A 22,089-nucleotide genomic window follows, 5' to 3' on the forward strand; every position below is an offset into this window, starting at 1 on the left:
TTTCAGACAATATGTGCCCAATATACGTTATACGTTAGGGAAATCACTTTGCATTGCTGCACAAAGGCGGAAATTATTTAAATGCGTTATTGTTCAACATGAGTGAAGTAGCAGTAGTGCTCAAGCTTCTCAGTAGACGTTGAACAATTTGTTCAGCTGATTAGTTTAGTTTTATCATTATTCTTGCTCTCGCATTACTAACGTCACACGGTGTTACGGTGTTACGGGCGAAAATTGGACAACTTAAACTTGACGCCTTTGTCTCATTGTGCGCTAAAAAACCTGCACACCCCTCGTTGTGTGTAGCATCACGCCTACTGATTGATTTTGATATTAGCTTTGACAGGTGTGAAAATGCTATCGAAGCAAGAGCAAGCCAAGCCAAGTTCTGCTCGCACATAGTAACAATCCGAACTACTCGCATGCGAAGATGGTGAAAATTTTGAATGTTGCCAAATCAACTGCCACCAATGTCCGGGATCGGAGGGAAATCAAACACTGGAAGCCGTAAAAATGACGACAAAGTGTGGCCAGCGGTTTCAAGCGGAAAGCCAATCTCCAAATCGTGACGATATAAGAAGATACTGTCAAAATTTGATTGCGTGGTACAGGATGACGAAACCTACGTCAAGGCAGACAATAAACAACTTTCTGGACAGGAATATTATACGTCTACTGGAAGAAGAGAGTAGACAGAGATTTTCAAATACATTAAGCTGTCAATCTTCGCAAAGAAATATCTCGTGTGGCAAGCCATCTGTTCCTGTGGCTTGAATAGCGACGTCTACATCGCAACCGGGACCATCAACCAGGAAATTTATGTACAGGAGTGCCTGGAAAAACGTCCGTGGTCTTTTCTCAAACAACACAATTGTTCCGTTCTGTTTTGGCCGGATTTGGTATTTTGTCATTACGGATAAAAGGCCATGGAGTGATATGACGCGGACAACGTCCAGGTGTTGCCCAAGAACATGAACCCTTCCAGCATGCCAGAACTTCGCCGGATAGAAAAAATATTGGGCAATCGCCAAACGAAGCCTCAAGACGACGCGAAAGACAGTTGTCAGCGAGATGCAGTTAAAGGAAAACTGCCGTTCTGCGGCGTGGTAAGTTTCCAAGAAGGCTGTGCAAAGCTTGATCGCAGGTGTCGAACGAATGTTCCGGAAATTTGTATTCTCTAAAAGGGAAGCGGATTTCATCCACCGTCGAAGTGCCTTTCTGGAATCCGATTGTCCGTTCTCACTTTCAGTGTATTTCGCCACGCTGTTGATGATGACTGTTTCCAGAAGTTTACCAAGAGCATCCAGCAGACATATAGGTCGATACGATGCTGGATCTCCCGATTGTTTACCCTGGCTTGTGCAACAACTGCAGCTTCTGATGGACTTACTCAACACTATCTCATGTTTAAAAGCGGCCGTGGCAGTCCAGTCTCCTTTCGCTCTTCTCTGACTGCTTCGGATCTTGCTCGCTGAGGGCGTCTTCAGGCGAGTGACGAATATTACATATCAACTAAACTGACATCTCTTTTCTTTCTCCATACAAATGAGAAACGACAGAGGTTTCAGCGCCTCTATTGTACGAAAGTAGGAGGCTGAATGTAGAAGTAAAAATGAAAAGTACAACCTTCTTCCGGAAGAGGTGTTGTTGTAACTGTCTCTAAATTCTGGATAAAGTTACTAGTATTCTTGACATGTAGGCTTTGCTTTTAAGCAGACAGAATTGAGGATGCTTAACCTTTTGTTTCACCGATATGCCGACACTGGCATTTACTCGGCCATCGAAACGTCGAAATTGAAGTGACAGATCGGTTTTACTGCTACTAGATAACGATGATAACGATCTCTTCGCGATCTCGATCGCGATAACGCATCTCTTTCTTTTGTTCATGAGTTTTCCGCAGTTAACTGAAAGCCGTACTTCATCCATGAATTGGCTCCACCTTTCTTTCCTGCATTCTCTCCATCTATTTTTCCGTTTAGATCCTCTGCGTACTTGAGCCTTTTAGCCCCAAACTCCACTTGAATATTGCCCAGCGGTAAACTAACGCAAGCCATTTAGCTCCTGATTCCATAAGTCATCTAACTCCGGTTTTCTTGAGCGTGTTGTCGCAATCTACTCGGGTAGTCCCCGGCAACGAATCTACCCTATTCTGACTGTGAATTCCCCGGGTGTGGATTTTTCCCGATACTCACTCCACGATACTCAAGACTACTCACGAGCTACCTCGAAACCGTAGGTCCGACGATTCCATCGACGTGAACTACTCGAGCTAGTCACCGGCATTGGATCTAGCCTACTCCACGGCGACCGGTAAGGTGCACTTATTTGAACTGTCAGCTCTGATAACTAGTTCGTTGATCTCTTTTCCATTTCGTACTGCTCCCCTAGTACCACTAAGACCCACGTAACGAAAAGAGGACTACGATTGGAAACATGGCACATGGAACTGCAATTCGCTTGTCTTACCCAGGTTCGACCGTATCCTGCACGATAACTTGTAAACTCGCAACATCGGAGTCGATACATTGCTTTGCTTGTCGAGACAGAAGGTCACAAGGCACAACGATCCAGCTTTATAGTGCTGCGCACGAAACGCCAACTCGTGATCGAATGACAGGCGATCAGCGGATGTAGTGAAAATCAAAGGCCGTTTCTTCAACTACAGTATCATAAACGTTCATTGCCCTCTCGAAGCGAGACCCGAGGACGAGATAGATGCTTTTTACGCACAGTTGGAGCGGCGGGATGCTAAGCTCGACATAAACGCCTAGATAGTAGGGTGTCCCAAAATGACATCATGTTAAAAAAGTCATCGGGCTCACTTCTTAAATGAAAGGTTAGGGTATCAGGACCACTTTCTTGTTCGGAGTGAATTTGTTGAAACGCTCCCTACTGGTGGCGAATTCTGATTTTTCGAAAAATGTGCCGATTTTGGGTAAAATTTCAAATTTATGCTTATTGAAGTGCTCCTGAACTGTCTTAGATTTTTTTCAGCATTTTTTGTATTTTTCTGGAGATCCAAAAGGAGAAGTTTGATTAGTTAGTATGTACAAATTGTGGATTATAAGAGCGACAGAGCCTTGAAAACTTAGTAAAAAGTGGAATTTTTTGTGTTTTTCATTAGTTTTTCTTCAAAACTGGGTATCTACAAAATTTTAAAAGTATAAGAAACACTTCAAGTAGTTGAGCCAAATGTAGGGGCACATTTTTGCTGAAGAAAGTGTATAGCTACGGCTAGTGGGGTATGAGCTATTTAAGTTATTGCTAGATAACCTTCTAACATTTTATGCGATTCGACAAGTAGGCCTTGCTTCAAGCGGACGTGAAAATTTTAGTACTGCCACAATTGCCGATTTTCAAAATTTTTCCACCCCAATTTAATCGGCAACGAAAAATTATGTGCCCAAGTGCGTGGTAAAGAATTGTGTGCTGTGTTGCCCTGGAAGAGGAAATGGACTTCACTTACTACGGAAGGAAAACTTCAGAAGCACTGGTAGAATTACTGCAGCGACCGAATCACCCGATGATGGCGGATGAGAAACCCATTTCTGTGGGCTTGACTAGAAGTAGCCGATCTAATTGTGTTTTCGTCGTGGACAGGAATACTAACATCGCTAAGTATCTTCATTTTGTCATTGTTTGTCATTTGTATTGTTTGTGTTGTGATTTCATATAGGCCCCCTTTCGTGAATTGCGTACGCTATAGAACCGTAGGAATCCGACGACTTGTCTATCTCAGAGGCAGTTGTGTTCTATATATCTCCACTAGTCTACCTTCCTTATTTCTCTTAATTATTTCGTGAATGTCTAAATCCTCACCTACAATGAAAGATGAAAGAACAATGGCGTCAATTTTCAAAAAATGAGCAATAGTGACCGGTATTTTTTGAATTCGTGGATCAATACGACAATATGTTTATTAGTAATCTAGTCAAGCGAGCGTTGGAAGTTGAGACGGTAGATTCGCATGACTCATCAGTTTTGTTTTACAGTAACATGCGGGTAAAGCGAAAATGTTTATCTTGACTTGCGCTTGATCCACCAATTGGGGACTAAGGGGTTATGATGCGGTGCGGCGCCCTGGCTGGTAGGATTTTGATAGGCAAAATACCATATGTCCATCCTTTTGACGTAGGACTACGTCTTTGTTTTCGATATGGGTGTGCACTCTGCAAATTCTGCAAAAATGGTATGTAACGAAAAGTGGTCCAATTTTGAACGCATATAATTCAGCCATCTCACGATAAATTTTCAAATTTTTTGCACAAATCGCCCCGAAATACTTCTAAGAATAGATTCCAATAGATAAACCCAAAGATTTTTGATATCATAGCATTAAAAAATTAAATAATATACAACCTTGTCAAAATATCGCGAATTTACACACAGAAGATAGCGCTTCCCAAGCCCTGTACGACGGATTGGTGTACCTAGCGCGCAACGCTTCTATGAATGACGTCATTATCGACTATTTAAAGAACGGACTTGGCCAGACACGCTCAGTTCCCTATTGAACGGTTGGTGAAGCAGATCACTGCGCTGTGTTTTTTACAGCCAGTGTAGCTGAGTTAGAAGTCCGTTACACTGGCTGTGGAGGGACGCTACCCTGTGTCGTCCAACAGGCGACCGCTCCAACTGCTTCCTAAATGCCGCTGTAATGTTGCCAGTAAATTTTTGGTTTAACTAGCACATCTATTTGCGCTTGAAATTAAGTAATGTAGTGGTAGTAATAAGCTTCCCATTTTGGTTTAAACGCAAGGACAGATTTTAAAACAGGATTTGATTAATTAGTTTAGCTCATCTAAGCAATTTTATCAATTCTGTAATTTAAAAGGAATTTTACGGAACTTGGTGAATTTGGCCCCACTCGCAACTGGTATAATCAACCTGTACAAAGTGTTGCATAACGCAGGGCTGTTTTTTGGAACAAAATCATTCAGCCCTTCGTTATGCAAAATCACGATATTATGACAGATGGGCTAAGCGCGGCCGTTCCTTTCAATAGTGTCGTGGTGGTACTAATTGTCTCTTTCGCTCTACCCATCATCATCAGCGTTGACTCATTTTGCATTGTACGCTTGGATTCAATGTTTGTGGCGAATGTGTTGGTAGGTGGGGGACCTGGCGGTAAAATGAACACGTTAAGCAAAGTCATTATTTTCTAAGTAATAAGTAAATGAGATATTACAATCACCTTATGTTTCTTGTTAGACATGTTTTGTACATATCTGGTAAAAATACTTCGTCATAAACACATTTTTTCAAACATGATTCTTGATTTCTAAACATGTCCAAAAATGAGACATGTTTATAGCGAGTGGGTAAAATGAACATGTGGCGGTGGTAAAATGAACAGCTTCTGGTGACCTGCAAAATGTCCTGTATGTATGCAATGCGCAGCGTTGGAAAGCATTTTCCGATCAATTCTAATATCCCAACAAATCATGAGCTTTGCATACACACAAGGCATTTTGCAGGCAAAAAAAATTGTCACGGAAGAATTGAATTTTCATGACGTAATATTAACCATTTTACAATCCTGTGGCGTCGAAACACATCTACAAACTTGGGGTTATCCATGGGTGTTTGAACTTTTAGGATCTGTTTGAGAGCAACTAGAAAGCTTGTTCTATACATGAGATGTGATTATATTGTCTAAAATTTGATTTTTCTTCACCGGTCCGGGTGTTTTTTCCAACACACTAAGTACTAAGAAAATAAATATTTCACATTAAGTAGTATAGTCCTACGTCTACAATTCGTGCAACCCCATAGGGCTGCCCCTTGTAGTTTTTGTATAGCTTTTCGGTTCTCGTGTGAGAGATATTGCCATCTTGTTACATGTATGTGCAAGTGCCTGAAGCGACTTTGGGGCTCTGTCATCGTGTTAAGCTTACAGGCAATTTGTTCGTGCGCATGTACAACTCGATCATGTACAGTGAACAGCTGCATTTCAACAAATTCGACACTGTAATCTCTGAATCAACTATGTACTCTACTTTATTGCTGTGTTAGTAATTGGTTCCAGCATCGTTTTTGCCTTTCTCATATAAAGAAAGGCTATGCAATCACTGTAAAAATCGACTTTTTTAAATATCATAATACAAGTGTTATTAAAAATTTCTCAAAGAAAATTCTGGTTTCTTCCTTCATCCAGAGCAGGGTGCCTCAGTTTCAGTGTGATACAGTTGTGGAACACTATTGGAGAGACTGGCCCAAAGGAATAGTGCTATATGCCCAATACAATTTTTGAAATTGTTATGCATTTTATGCATTTCACTCATTGTATTTTTCCTAATACACGAGATAATATTTTCTATTATTAGTATCATTTTATTTCAGCAGCACGTGTACTATGTCGCTATCATCTCATTTAATGAGTAGCATATTAATTATGTGTACCATATTTCTTTAATTTTACTTACTTATTATTTATTAAGGGGGTCTTTTGGTTGCAAGCCTGAATTTCACGCATTTTTTCCAGGATGGAAAGAAACTGCTCAAGAAACTGCTCAAGATATTTTGATGCGGCTTTTTCATACTAGTCAACTTTCTTCAGTTCGAGTGGTTGAAACCTGAAAAGATCGGCATTTCTATAATTGTTATTCCATTAGCTATGGCTTGACACGAGTTTTTTTTTGGAAAAAAATAATATTTCGCAAATTAGTTTTCATGATCCTGTACTGCCTATTAGGACATAGAAGTCCTGTATGGATTTTTGTCGAAGGTGAGTTGTCTGTTGGTTTATATTTTTATGCGTTTTTTGTTGATATTACTACTAATTAACCGATTTCGCCAATTTTCTCTGTTGTTTCAGAGAGCGAGTAAGGGCGCTATAACCCTGGCTTATTAGCCAGGGCAGGGCTTAATACTTCTGTCCCATCCCAGGAACCTAGGACCAAAGGAGTGACATTAACCCTCTTAGCAAAGTCACTCCCAACGATTTATCAAACCCCCATCAAATTGAAACGGTTGTGTACGGTTGTCCACGTTTCTTACTTATTCAAGGTTCAAAATAATCCGTTGATTAAATTATTCATTGAATGAATCATTTGATTGCCGTATAATTTTGAATCATCTTTATTTTGTACGCTGTACAGTTGGCCTGGCCGCTTTAATGCTTGTGTCATATTCAATATGTGCCACAAACATTAATAATGACAAGAAAAATTGTGGACGAACGTCTGCAATTTTCCAGGATTCCTACATGTATTGGCTGTGTATTTGTAGACTAGACTAGAGTAGACTAGATAACCTTTTGACATTTTATGCTATTCATAAAAAATAACACTGTTCTACAAAATAAAATAATTTCAGTGTGCTTAGTCCGCATTTTGTTTTTCGTGAAATAGTAGGAAAATGATGAAAATGGCGTTTTCTTCTTGTCTCTACTACATCAGAATCGGTTTTTATGAGCATTTGACGATTTTTTTTAAATTATTTAGTATATTAATAACCACCTAGTGGGGTTCAAAACCATAAAAATTAAACAAATTTGTCGAGTTAGTGGCAAGTTATGGCGTATATTTGTATGCCGAATTGATTAACGTATTCAGATTTTGTATATGAAGTCTGTATTCCCATATTAGGTACATTAGAGTGAAGAAAAATGCAGAAGGGTGGGGTGAATGTTGAAAAACTTATCTTTACGTTTTAGATCACACAATTCCGAAATAGTAAAGGCTTTGTATTTTCGAAAAAGTTTTTCAACAGAATACAGCGTATCTTCTAGTACAATAATTTTGGTGAAAAAGCCTCCAAGAAGTAATTATGGTGGATTAACTTTTCTAAAAATAATTAGAGACTTGGCATCATTAGTAAAGTTCTCATTATTTTTATAATTGATGGTTCAAAAAATCATCAAATTCTCATTAAACCCGATCCTGACGCACTAAAGACAAACAGAAAATGCCGTTTTGTATTTGTATTTGTATTTGTATTTGTATAAAAAAGTCCAACTGACTATTTGTCTAAATGAACTAAACTAAACTAAGTTAAACTAAACACAATTAAACTAGTGACAATACACGACGACGAAACTGCGAAGAATTCACGACGAAGTCGAAAATTTCAGCAAACTCGTTGAAGCGACTCATTTCTAAAAACGGACTATTGGCAGCGTAGTTAGTGCTGCGCATTTCAGAATGCAGCAGGGCTCGTGGGCGAAGAGAACGGGTAGGCGCGTAGAGACTGATTTGCGCTAGTAGCTCCGGATCATCATATTCCGCCAGCAGAATCTTTGACACGAAAGTAGCCTGCGCTACATGTCTCCGATGCGTTAAAGTATTAAGTCCTAAAAGACGACAACGGTCCTCGTACGGTGGCAGGTTTAATGGATCGTTCCACGGCAATTCACGTAACGCATATCGTATTAATTTACGCTGGACTGCTTCGATCCTAAGGCTCCACGTTGCTTGATAGGGGCACCAAACGACGTTTGCAAATTCCAACTGCGGGCGCACCAATGAGCAATAAAGAGCCTTGAAACACAGAGGATCCCGAAATTCACTGGAAATTTTGAAAATAAATCCCAGTAATCGATTGGCTTTGTCGATGGACGCAGAGACGTGATGAGTATACGTTAGCATTTCATCAAGGATGACTCCTAGATCCTTCACGTGGTCAACGCGTTGCAGCTGAGTTCCTGCGATGTTATAGTTGAAGGTAAGCATATTTCTTGTTCGAAAATAGCTGAAGACAAAACATTTTGCAACACTAAGGACCATCATGTTTCTTACACACCAGCTATAAACGGTGTCGATAAGATGCTGTAGCTCACGGCAATCGGCTTCATTTCGTATAACAAGAAAAAAAATTAAGTTGTCGGCAAAAAACAGCTTTCCTCCACGCCTTAGAACGAAAACTGCATCATTCACGAACAGTGGAAAAACCAGTGGACCCAGCGTACTACCTTGAGGAACTCCGGAAATGTTGATAAAGGATTCTGAAACAATATCGCCAATTTGAACAACGACTTCACGGTGTACAAGGTAGGATCGAAGCCAATGGCAGAATCTAGTAGAACATCCTAGCTTATCAAGCTTTGTTATCAGTATCTCATGATTAACTCTATCAAAAGCTGCCTTTAGATCAGTGTAGATAGTATCCACCTGCAATTTCTTAGACAATTGTTCCGTGCAAAATGACGTGAAGCAGACGAGATTCGTCTCGACCGAACGTCCGGGGAAAAATCCGTGCTGGGATGTACTGATGTAGTGTCGACAAGCAGAAAATAACGCTTCGTTGATGATTGATTCAAATACTTTAGATTCAACTCCAAGCGAAGTGACTCCGCGATAGCTCTCCATGTTGCATCTGTCACCCTTCTTGAATACCGGGAACATTACTGAGCGTTTCCAATCCTCAGGAAACGTTTGCTGCTGAAGCGATAGGTTAAAAATATATGCAAGTGGTGTTACAAGTAAGTCCGAACATTTTTTCAATACAGTTGAAGGTATAGCACTGAGGCCGGGTGCATAAGATGACTTGGTTTTCCGGATTGCAGATATAACCATTTGTTCGGAGACAGTAAACACATCCATATCAACAGCACAAGCAGGAACGTCGTCACGAGAAGCATTTTCGAGTTCGATTGCGGTTGACGAGTCAGCTGAAAAAACACTTGAGAAGAATCTGGCAAACAGCGTACATTTCGCCACAGTTGTAGTAGCTTCTTCGCCGTCGTAAAGCATCCTTGATGGAAGACCAGTTTCTTTTCGCTTCGTGTTGACAAATGACCAAAAGCCCTTCGTGTTTCGGCGTAGATTAGTCTGCATGCGGTTTACATAGCGTTTATACAGAAGCTTGTTGTAACAACGATACTCATTACTGGCAAAAGTGAACATGCGCTTAGAAAGAGGACACCGTCGATTTGTGTACGCACGTAGAGTTTTTGCTCGAGTACGTTTTAGCTTTCGAAGAGTGCTGTTTGACCAGGGCGGCTTGCTAGGAGGCTGACATTTAGGCACTGAGGTCTCAACACAGTTCAGTAGTAGTCGCTTGTAGAGGGCAACTGCAGCATTAACACTCCTTTGGGCATACAGTACACTCCAATTAATTTGCGACAGAGAACTGCGTAGCTTTACAAAATAAGTTTTGCGAAAGTTGAGACGGTCGACAGAAACAGTTTCTACGTACTGAACTGAGCGAATAGTGCCAATTGAGATTTCAAGCGCTTTATGAAAGTTGTCAAGTGGAACAATCACGCTGGATGCTTCATTGACGGAACATACAGGTATAATAGTCTCACAGATGAGATCCAGAAAGCGTGACTGGTGATTGGGGATCATGCTTACTTGACTTAATCCGTTGAAAGCAAATCCGTCCAGTAGCATACGACTGGCGATGTTGGTTGTCGAAGCAATCGGATCAGGGTAAGCGTATCCGTGTCGTGACGGCACCCAAATGAGCCCTGGCTGATTGAAATCACCAAGGACAATCATCACGCCATCCGCGCCAGCTTGTGAAGAAGCGTTATTCACAGCATCAGCATCGAGTCGCTTTTCAGGAGGAATATAGACAGCACCAATATAAAAGTTCCTCGATGGAGTTGTAATTCTAACCCAAACAGCCTCAACAATGATTAAACTACCTACATCAATCTCACATGAGGCAAATGCGGTGGAAACAGCAATCAAAACTCCACGACCACGAATGCTGTTGCCACTATTTCGGTCCGCACGGTACACGGTGTAAGCATCGCCGAAAAGCTGCACCGATGTTATCCTCGCATCAAGCCATGTTTCGGTGAAGACGCAAACATCGTAGTCACCGTCCACAGCAGCTAAATACACGTCATCAATTTTCGTCTTAAGCCCTCTCGCGTTCTGATAGTAGATCCGCAAAACCATCAGCGTCATGTGAGAGGTGTCGTGCTGCATACCAATTTTCAGGACTGCGATTTCGAGGATCAGCATAACCGCGAATGACGCGGGGAGAGCAGGATGTTGTGTTGTTCAGAAGGGGAGCAAGCAGCGGTGCGGAGGGAATGACCGAGTTATGACTGTTGTGTCCAGCGGCTGACTGCAATGGGAGGCGTACTTGAGGGTGCGCAGTATCACGTGTAGCTTCGGAAGGACATATATTCTTCAAATGTTTACCTGAGCGGACAGATGCAATGCGATCAAAATTTTCATTTTGACATTGTAGATTCGCTGCAGCGGTAGAGTCCATTACGTTGTGTTCATCATCAGACTGTAAGTGAAATTTACATTGAGGGTGTGCAGTATCTGGAAGTGCTTCGGAAGGACATCATTTTCCTTCTATTTTCCAAAAAACAATATGTGGTCTAAGCACATTTGAATTGTTTTACACTATTTTTTGATGAATTGCTAAAAATGTCGAAGGTTATATAACAAAAACTTAACATATAACATATAACACATACCCCTTTTACCGTGGCTATACACTTTCTTCAACAAAATTACGCCCCTTTATTCGGCTCAACTATTTGCAGTGTTCTCTATACTTTTAAAAATTTGTAGATACCCAGTTTTGAAGAAAAATTAATAAAAAACACAAAAAATTACACTTTTTACTAAGCTTCAAAGGCTCTGCCGCCCTTATACTTCAAAATTTGTACAATGATCCATTTTAGAAGCAACCATATGTTATAATTAGGGTTTCAAATAATCCGTGGCATTTCACTCCAAGGAGCATGATGCCTAATTGAGTAACAAATAATCATGCGTGGTTCAGATATGTACCAAACCCGATGAATGAAATAATTAGATTGTAACAGAAAGCACTACATGTTATAAATTAGGTCTCGTAAGTATTAAAAACAGAAAATTATAACAAATAATAACACGAATTATATATTTGGCTTTATGTTTGTAAGATAATAAATTTGGTTGCACTCTTATTCATTTGAGGTTGGGTTTTTCAATATTTATTTAAAGCTGTTAATGACAGTTATTCAACAACGTGGTTTAACGAGAGTTTTAATAAAATAAAGTATTGCTCTCGCTCAATGAAATATCAGTATGAAGGAATAGGATACTCTATCCCCTATTATTTTGCATTTCAAGTTAAAGTTTCTGCTATGTAGTCCGCTAATGTGCGAGACCCTACTGCTTGAGATCATGTAATAATGTTAATAGTTGCTTTAAGATGTCGGTAATACGTGTCAACAGTGGACAGATGTATTCTAACATATGCATAGCAGATACCTTCCAATTTCATAAGTCGGAATGATCTGGTGTCAATCAGCACAAAAACCTGAATTGAAAATATCAAGGAAAAAAATTTCAAACTGAAGTATTGGAAAATTATTGCTGTTTTAAATGCAGCGGACGGTTTAATTCCCAACACTTCGCTTGGACTGGGAAGAATTCATTAAGTTGATGTGTTCCACTCTGTTGTCTTCAGTCGGCAGAAGAAACAGTTTGGACACTGCTCATCTGTAGTTAGGTACTCATACCCATTCGTAAGAAATTGTTGTTGGGGTATACTTTCAACTTTTTTGCGGTGGTCAATTTATGACGGAGATATTGGAGATATTGGCATCTTGACAGACGACTAGAGGGCAGTTTGCTATAACTTGGCTTCGGTATAGATATCAAGACACGACCAATGAAGAAATCGCCTTGAGTCAAAATTTCGGCTTCTGGGCCAAAAATTCATTGTAGTCTCCACTTGATTAAGATCAGTAACATATTCTTCAAAAGTCAATTTAGCGGTTTTTAAATCCTCTTCAAAAGGGTCCTTTTAGAGGGTATGTCAGCGGGATAATTTTCCAAATTTCCTTTGGCAGGCAGTTTGGGTAGTTCTGAATTGACTCTCGTAAAGTTGGAGCCATGGTTGAGGTAAAGCTATTGGCATATGTTGGATCTGTCAACGTAACAATACAGAGCTGCAAGTTATGCGGCGTAATCTCGAAAACTCGTCGTAAGGGTTGGGTATTTTATACATAGAATACATGCAAAGTATGAAATAAATCGATTAAGTAGTTTTTGAAAGGCAGGTTACACCGCAAACCGTGTTTTTTCCAGAGACTCGAAAGTTTGGAACAAACCAAAACCTGAAATTAACCGCATATTTGTCATGCGCACAAAATGCAAACGTCTGAAATTCTCGATGCACAATAATTTCATTTTTTTTATTGAGATGCAAATTTCTTTTGGCTTTCAATTTAAATTTTTTGAAAATATATGATAATTAGGATTTATTTAAAATTTACACTTATTTTTTATTCATACAAAGGGGAATATATTTTGACACATTTACATCTAAAAACAAGGAATTCAGAGCCATGCGCAGAAAAAAATTTTAGTACATTTTCATTTAGACCAAAGGATGCAGTTAGAAATATTTTCAAAGATTTGTATTTTTTTAGCATTAACTATTATTTGAATAACAATTAAAACAAGGAGAAATACTATTAGGCATATTATAAGAAGTCGGACAAGAATATCTGGGAAAAGAACTTGTAGCTTTCTGGAAAACGGAAGAATACTGCAGGACATCATGAACCGGATCGCCGACTGCCCTCCTTGAATCCGATGGGAACTCTTTTGGGACCAGATTTCCAGGTAGCTGTTAGCATATCAACTAAATGAGAAAAGATAACTAACACGGACTGGAACGAGACCGAAGGGATTCGTTTAACGGACATCCGGCGCTAGGAAACTAGGCCCACGACCAGACAACATGTTTAATGTTACGATAATCGTTACCATAACCCCACTAGACCAGAGATGCTCATCCAACGTATAATGACTGGACATGACCCGAGATATCATCCCAATAAAGTCACGAGCCTTATCCATCCCCTTGAACCAAGGCTTGTTTGTGCCTTTGAGATTCCTAAACTTCCATTATTCCACAAAATTTACCAATTTTCGAGCGTCCTCTGACAAGAAATACTGAGAAACTCGTTGCATATATTCGGAAATAATAGGGCGATCCGACATTCTAAAAGTCCTTATAGAACCTTTTCGCCTACAATTCAGAGTGGCCTCTATCTACCATGAAGTAGGAGACCGTTCACTACTGTTTGCACCGGATCTCATTTAGTCCGACCTCTAATCGCATCGATAATCAAGCCAGTTAAAATCTTGTATGCTTCCACCGGAGCAATTTTTTGTTTTGATTCGATTGTTTCGGATATAGTGGACGCATAGCTGTTCCAATCAATAGGCACACTAATTGAGGTCGAGTACAATCATAAATCCAATGCGCTTGGCCGTGATGGTGGAGTAGTCATGATCATATAGAAATTGTCGCGAATATCATACAGTAAGATAGATCGGTTATCAACGCGAAGTCAACCCTATGGCATACCGTGGGAGTTGAAGTCTTCTTGAACCAACTATACAAGGCCAACAAGCAGTGATATCAGATTCGGAGCAACGTCAGCGCTGAGGGAGACACGATATCAATCAATTCATTCTTTTTTCCCTTTTTTCCTCTTTTTACTTTTCTTTCTTCAATAAACAGGAAATACAAAAAAATATTGATACGAGTTGAATGAGACATAAATATAATTATTTATTATTATTTATTTATTTGGATTTTAACCTACTGGTCATTCGCCCATGAGATCAAAAAAAAATATACAAAACGTAAGGATTCCATTTTGATTCCGTTTGTTTGGGACCATTTTCATATTTTGCTAGCGGTGAGGTCGGCAAGTGCTGAGCTGGCCTGGGCCGTGGGAGGCCTCTCCAGCACCTCGTGGTGCTTGGCAGAGGAATCACACGGAGTGGAGGGCGCTCTGGAATGGTGGGGGATTCCCCGGTTTCCGGTGCTGTGTTGCGTGTGTCTCGTGGTATTGGGCCATAGGCGTTCTCTCCAACGCCGAGGCGGTGGGGCAGAGGGCCCATCTTCTAGGTGCTGTATGGGGTTGTTGTAGTTGTGTTCGGCTATGGGCGACCTCTCCGACGCCAAGGTAGTGTGGCAGAGGGCCGATTGGCGATGTTCGTTTGGGTGTCGTTCTCGGAATCTTGGTGCGAGCTGGTCATGCTGGGGGCGCTGTGCTCCTGCGAGTGTGGCGGAGGACGCACGCTCGCTTGTTCGTGCTTTGCTTATATTCGGTCGAACAGGTTGGCATCCTTCAGGAATAGGATGAGTGCCTCCTCCCGAGCTGGGTCGTTGGACAGGACATCTCGTATTGACCCGGTTAGGTTGTGTTGTTGCCGTAGGTCATCCAACTCACAAACTAACCAAACTTCTCCATTTTGATCTCCAGAAAAATAAAAAATGCTGAAAAAATCTAAGACAGTTCAGAAGCATTTCCCAAGTATGAATTTGAAATTTGACCCAAAATCGGCCCATTTTTCAAAAAATCAAAATTCGCCACCAGTAGGGAGCGTTTTAGCAAATTCACTCCGAAGAATAAAGTGGTGCTGATACCCTAACCTTTCATTTAAGAAGTGAGCCCGATGACTTTTTAACATGATGTCATTTTGGGACACCCTAGTGCTTGCTCGCGTAACCTAGTAATTACCAGACTTTTAAAAAAAACATCTACAATATTCTGAAAGTTTTATCCTCCTTAGCCCCGCCTGATGGGTGAGTTCTAAACTAATCTCTTCACCGTAAGGCAGAACTCGACCTGCCGATGAATATTACCAAAGACATCACCGTTGCAAATTATTATGATCTCGAGGTACAGAATATAATATATACTGGCTCACTATCGTAACCTTGCGGGTCCATTCCAATTTAATCTATCCATGATCGAGTAGTCCTTGAGCTCTTCAAGAACTTTGCCGAAAGCGCAATCATTAGACATTTGTGATATATCACAATCTACCACATGCTGATAGCATGAACGCTCGCTAGCGCCACATAGTGAGAGTATTCTAAAATGATCTGTTACCGATGGGTAATCCTCCACCTCTCGAGCAACTTTGTTGAAAGCATGACCCTTCTAAACAGCCTTTATGTTGAGATGCAGAAATTGAAAGGAAAAATTCATGCTCACTAGTGTCACCTAGTGGGTAAAATCGAAATTTTTCTATACATTATCAAACAGTACTTGTCCCCCTGAAGAACTTTACCAAAAACAGCGTTTTCCTAGGTTATTAGACTTTAGAAATATATCTATAATGTTAAGAAAGTTTCATACTCATCAGCGCCATCTAGTGGGCGAGTTCTGAACTAATTTGTTCGTCGTAGGACAAAGCTCGATCTGCCTATAAATATTGCCAAAGACACCATCCTTCCAAATGATCAAGATCTCGAGATACATGCTTTGAAAGAAAATGTTCACTAGCGCCGCCTTGCGGGTCTGTTCCAATTTAATCTATCCATAATCTAGTAGCCTTTGACCTCCTCGAGAACTTTGCCGAAAACACCCATTTTTCCAAGTTATTAGACTTTTGAGATGTATCATAATTTACCTTATGTTGAAAGCTTCTACGCTCACTAGCGCCGCATAGTGAGAGTATTCCAAACTAATATGTTACTGTTGGGTTGTTCGACCTCTCGAGCAACTTTGCTGAAGACAGTACTACTCTATCTAATCACGATGTTGAGATATAGAATTATTTTAACATGTGTTGAATATTTGCATTAGCGCTAGCGCCGCCTGGTGGAGTAATTGCGAGTTATACTTTCTACCATCCAGAAGCTCTGGACTTCTTTTATATATTTCTCGAAGACACCACCTTTCAAAATAATCAGGGTCTTGATATATTTGACATTGAATCCATTTGATGATAGTCGAATTTACGACGAGAATTTCGATTTATTTACTCTTTCTTCATAGCACCCTTGGCGGCATAGTTCTCAACTAATTGGATACCCTATTACTCTAAGTTGTAGGCCCAAGTGAGTACAACGACTTTGCCAAAGAAAGTATGGCGCTACATGTTGACGCGGACGAAATAATCGGTCACAGCCCCAATTAGTTGAAATCCCATAAGCTATGGGTATCCTACAACGCGAATTCCTTTTTCACGCCCCCAGTTAATCGCGTAGTAGGAGACCCGACTGTAACTTATTTTAATATACGGGGTTGATGAAGGAAATGCAGGAGGGAGGTTGGTTTGAGCGGTGGGTGAGAGAAAGGTGGGGGGGGGGATTGAGAAGGAGGTGGAGGAGTAGATGGAGGGTTCAACACCGAACTTCATATTTTACCTTCCATTTGAAACTAGTTTAGTGAAAATTGGTTCAGTTATCACCGAAGTCGCTTTAGATCTGAAATATGCCCGGAACCCGGGACTTCCGGAATTATCAATAGAGGAGAATATATTCCAATAATCTTTGATTCGCCATCAGTGATCTAGGCCTGCGAATCGAAGTAATTTGATGTTCATTTCAAAAGATTTTAAACCTATGAGGTATTACGATTGTACCGGTTCATATGAGAAATTACTATGTGACCGCATTAACCAACCTGTAACTCCGGAACCAAAAGTCAGAACTGAATGAAATTCAATAGCAGTAATTGGGGATATTATATCTTACATTTGAATTCAAGCTTGTCAAAATCGGTTAAGAGTTCGCTGGAAAATAGGTGTGACATTAGCTCGGGAACTTGGTGGGGGCACCAAGATCCGACATAGGTGACCAATGTGATCAAAACTACTTTGATTGGTCATTAGTGATCTAGATCCGCAAATCCAAGTAATGTTGAACGTATTTGAATAATTATTACATCATTCGGACATCATAGGGTTACCAGTTTATAAGGGAATTTGCTGTGTGACCGCACTCTTCAATCCGTAACTCCGGAACCGAAAGTCCGATCAACTAAAAATTCAATAGCGCCTTATGGGAGCGTTATACCGTTCATTTGAAACTAAGTTTGTGTAAATCGGTTCAGCCACCTCTGAGATAAATGAGTGACATTATTTGACACACATACATAAACAAACACAGACAGATCTCGACGAATTGAATCGAAAGGTATATGACATTCGGCCTCGGTTGAAAAGTCGATTTTTACAGTGATTTCATAGCCTTTCTTTGGCCCTTATTACCGTTCTCACTTACACGTTCACTTTCACTTCACTTACACATCACTTCACTTGTTTTTACCTATTACCGTTGTCACCTACAGTGACGTGATTAAAATGAACACCGTGAAGTGAGAGTGACAGTGAGGTGATGTTCGGAATAACCTTAGTCGAAAAATTTACACTTTCGGTGTATTTTTTTCGCCATCATCAAAGGTGAATTTCAGTCACGTAAAATAAAAACATTTCTGAATTGGATTTTATTTATTATTTTCACACAGCTAAGCATGAAAAAGACGAACAAGAGAGAATTAACATGCCTTGTAGATTTTATGATGAAGAAGCTCGAAGTTTTTTTCCCATTTTTATTAACGACCTTTTGAGTCAATTTTTTATCTGTTGTAACGGCACTTAATTAGCAAGGGATTCGAAGGTGAAGTATATTTTTCCATATTAAAAGACATATAGTACTTAATGGAGAGTAAGGAGTTGAAAGAAGAAAGTTTAGAAAAGCGTGGAATAGGGTCCAATGAGCAAGCTTAGAGTTTCCCGGCGACTTAACCTTTTGTCTGCCACCGCAGGAGTCAAGATATTTTGGCAATAGAGCGTAAAGTAACTTTGTACTTTATGTAGCCGGAACCGAATCTCCTGCGGTAGCTTGCTCATATGACCCTATGCCACGCTTTTCTAAACTTTCTTCCATCTACTCCTTGCTCTCTTTTGAATACTATGGCTCTTAATATTGAAAAATATACTTCACCTTCCAGCCCCTTACTAATTAAAGCACGAAATAGCGAGAGAAAGCAGGTTTGATTAAAATATCCAGGTGGTGGCTAATGATCCAACTTTTTTAATTGTCATGTGGCGCATGAATGCGTTCTGGAGAGATATCTGCTGCGCCGCCATGATTTCAAAGCCAAGATCTTGAACGTTGCGTTAAGGTCAATCCACAATAAACATAATCGATTACATTCGACACAATTTTGTGATGGTCGAATTCGTTTAATTTGTTGATGCATCACGATGTAAAGTTTTTGTTATTAACCGACATGTTCAAAACAACACAATTCTTCAATTCGCAGTCCAGTATTTTCGCTTTTTCAAATACATCTAAAGATCGAGTTATGCCATACCGAGTCTGACTAATGTAGATAGTTTCTAGCAGACCGAGTAGAACAATCTGAACTATCTTCTGAGAAATCAAGGGGCTCTGAATTATCCCCACGATCTTATTAACCCCTAGTTCCGCTATTATATGGCACTAGCTAATACCCATCGCGCGTTGCTGCGACTTTCAACGAAATAGGAGAAAAACTGACTAAGTCGGGCCGGTCTGCCTGCACGCATCGAAACGTAAAAATTCCGCACATCCATAAACATCTACTTTCGGTTCCCGGAACCTGCCGCAAATCTCGGTGATCCACACGCAATTTACCGCAGTTTGTTATGTGGATACCGTTGATGAACAGCATATCTAGGTACATGTCGCTGTACTTACGGCTGCATTATGGACTCGATGGAACTCATCCGGCAGACCAACAGCCATGTTCACGTCGAGCGCGTTTCATAAATCGCGGACAGTAAATGCTTACACTTGTCAATTTATCGACCGATAATACATGACAGAACTAAAAAGACAAGAAAAAAACAATAAAAGAGGATATTTGTATGCATCGATTAGAATCATCGATCCTTGCAAATACATGCGAGGAGGAAACAATACAACTAAAACAGTTGAACTTACCTATTGCCAGGCTGCAACGGCACGGGTGCGAAGACCCAAGTTTTTCAATGAATCCGTAATAGTTCACCAGAGGGAAGGTACCAATTCCGTCGAAATTATATACTAGCTTCCTCTAACTAGTTCGGGATTCTTGACAATAAAATCAACAAGTCAGCAAAATTGTCGCATGTTCGGCCTTTTCTTGCGAAGCACTTTATAAAGATTCACAATAATAATAAAAAAGCATTAAAAATTCAAACTTTAGACTTATTCCACTCTACGTGACTGGTTTTCACCTTTGAAAATGTTGGTGGAAAAAATACACGCGAAGTGTCATTTTTTTCGACAAAGTGATCGTGACGTGACGTTCATAATAACACCGAGTTCATTCAAGTTGTCACTTCAAATGAACTCTACACATTTTATCACGAAGGTGACACCCGGAATACGGTGTTGATCACTTCACTTCGTCTACACCGTGAAGTGATACCCGTAATAAGGGCCTTTATATGAGAAAGGCAAAAATGTTTCACTGGCACCCAGTTAAACTCATTCCGGAACCGGTTCGGATTTCTGAATGGAGTCATTATGGATTCCAAATCAAATGCAACAACCGATTCCGACTCAGAATCGGTTGTTGCATTTGATTTGGAATCCATACTGACTCCATTCAGCATTCCGAACCAAATTCCGAATGGTTTGACCGGGCAGTAATAGGCTACGAGAAGTGTTTCTTCCTTTTCGGAAATAAATTTGTGATAGAACGGACCTGTTTCACGGAGCAGTGTGGATTTATTCCCTACAAGCTGGCCTCGCTATGAAATAAGATAATGTAAGTTGGACAAGTACTATGATTAAATTTGTTCTAATATTCGATTTCTCTATTCTTTTGTCATTGGCAGCAGCATCAATCTCTGGCAGTCCAAAAGAAATGTTTCTCCCCCTGAAAACTCGCAAAATCCTTCACGTGTTCTTATCGTTCCATTCCACCCAGGAAAATCTAGGTTAAAGCAATCATTAGCTGCAGACGATTCGCAGATAGGTATCATTCCGAGTTTTCTCCTTTCTTCTCTTCACAAATTAAAGGAAGAAAAAACTCAATCGAGACTTCTTCGTGGAAGGAAAAGAATTCACCGTGTGACGACTGCTCATTAAAATAACCTATTGAAACGGAACAAGTTTCTAAAAGACTCCCCCCTGCTCTACCACCCACTTTGCCCCATCCCCCCGTGCATTAATGGGCAGCAAATCCAATACGAATCGCAGCAAATTCCGTGGGGACAAAGCGATAAGCGCGACCCGACTCAGTTAACTGCTTCTGAAAATATATACAACTAGGTACACTTCTCTCTTCCTTCTACTTGGCATTTTCACCGTTAATCTGCTCTAAAGGGGAAACGACTGTCGAGGGCGACGGAATCGTCTTGGATTTAATTGAAATTTAAAGAAAAAATGTCAGCAATAGGGAAAAAATCTAACTGAAACGAAATAATTATCTCTTCAGTAGTTAAGCGCCAGAGGAGAATCAGGGAATCGCTTAACTTTTGCCCGTTTTCATTCAAGACGGCCCCTTCTGGCAAGGTGTCTGTCTAATGACACTGGATTAGACACCGAGGAAAAGTCTTTTATGAATTAGAAAAGTTGTAGCCATTCACCCTGCTGGTTAGCTGGCAAACAGAAGGGTTGTGAAAAATGTTAAATCGATTGAAAACTTGGTTTGAGTTTGCCTCAATACTGACGAGGTAAATTAAGGTGTACAGGTAATTCTAATAAATTTTCGGTTCAGTACCTCGCCCGCTTAGGTCCTAATTCGTTCCTCAAATAATACTTGTATTTCGAATTCATCTCGTCAGTAACTAGCACCAACTTGAGGCCAACTTGGACGATGTATCCAAATTAGTACCTAAATTAGCACTACTTAGACACAATATTCCCAACAGTCACACGACACATGTGAACGCTTAAATCAACTGGCTTGCCGAGTGATGTCCCGGGAAGCAAAGACAGACGTTCCGGTTTAGTAAAAATTGTCTTTCTTTACCCTTTGAAATTTTATAAGAAAAAATCGTGATGTTCTTTATAGAATCGTTTTTTTATTATTTGTCCAATAAATGTAGTTTTATCCTAAGTTTGTTTTTAACAACGAAGCGTTTCAATCTTGGTTTACTTTGTAATTGTAGTTTTCATTAAAATCCTTCGAAAATAAGTTTAATCAATTTTTTAAAACGCAGCGCAGGACACCAAATCAAAAGTAACAGAAGGGAAACAAAAAAAGATGAGTAAAATTTTTTCCAATCACATTTTTATTAGAAAATTATAATAATCCTAAGAAATACAGTGAACTGCTTATTTGATTATTTCTTGGAATTCAAATTGAGATGTCGATGTAGAAAATAACGAAAAGAGAAGAGACATAAGTTTCTATAATTTGTCTGGCTGACTGGCAGACAGGCACCC

General features: G+C 40.2%; 1 long non-coding RNA gene across 2 annotated transcripts; it reads left to right on the forward strand.

Annotated features, from left to right (window-relative positions):
* The first annotated feature begins 19,886 nt into the window (after positions 1–19,886).
* On the forward strand, positions 19,887–21,766 carry LOC131685878 (uncharacterized). Of its 2 annotated transcripts, none has more exons than XR_009304883.1 (3): positions 19,887–20,124; positions 20,307–20,464; positions 20,535–21,766. It is a non-coding gene; the product is annotated as an uncharacterized LOC131685878 (long non-coding RNA). The 2 variants fall into 2 exon arrangements; XR_009304884.1 differs by having other exon boundaries at positions 20,344–20,464.
* The last annotated feature ends 323 nt before the right edge of the window (positions 21,767–22,089 follow it).

This window comes from Topomyia yanbarensis, chromosome 2 (assembly GCF_030247195.1).
Source record: "Topomyia yanbarensis strain Yona2022 chromosome 2, ASM3024719v1, whole genome shotgun sequence".
In the NCBI taxonomy this organism is placed as follows: Eukaryota; Metazoa; Arthropoda; class Insecta; order Diptera; family Culicidae; genus Topomyia; species Topomyia yanbarensis.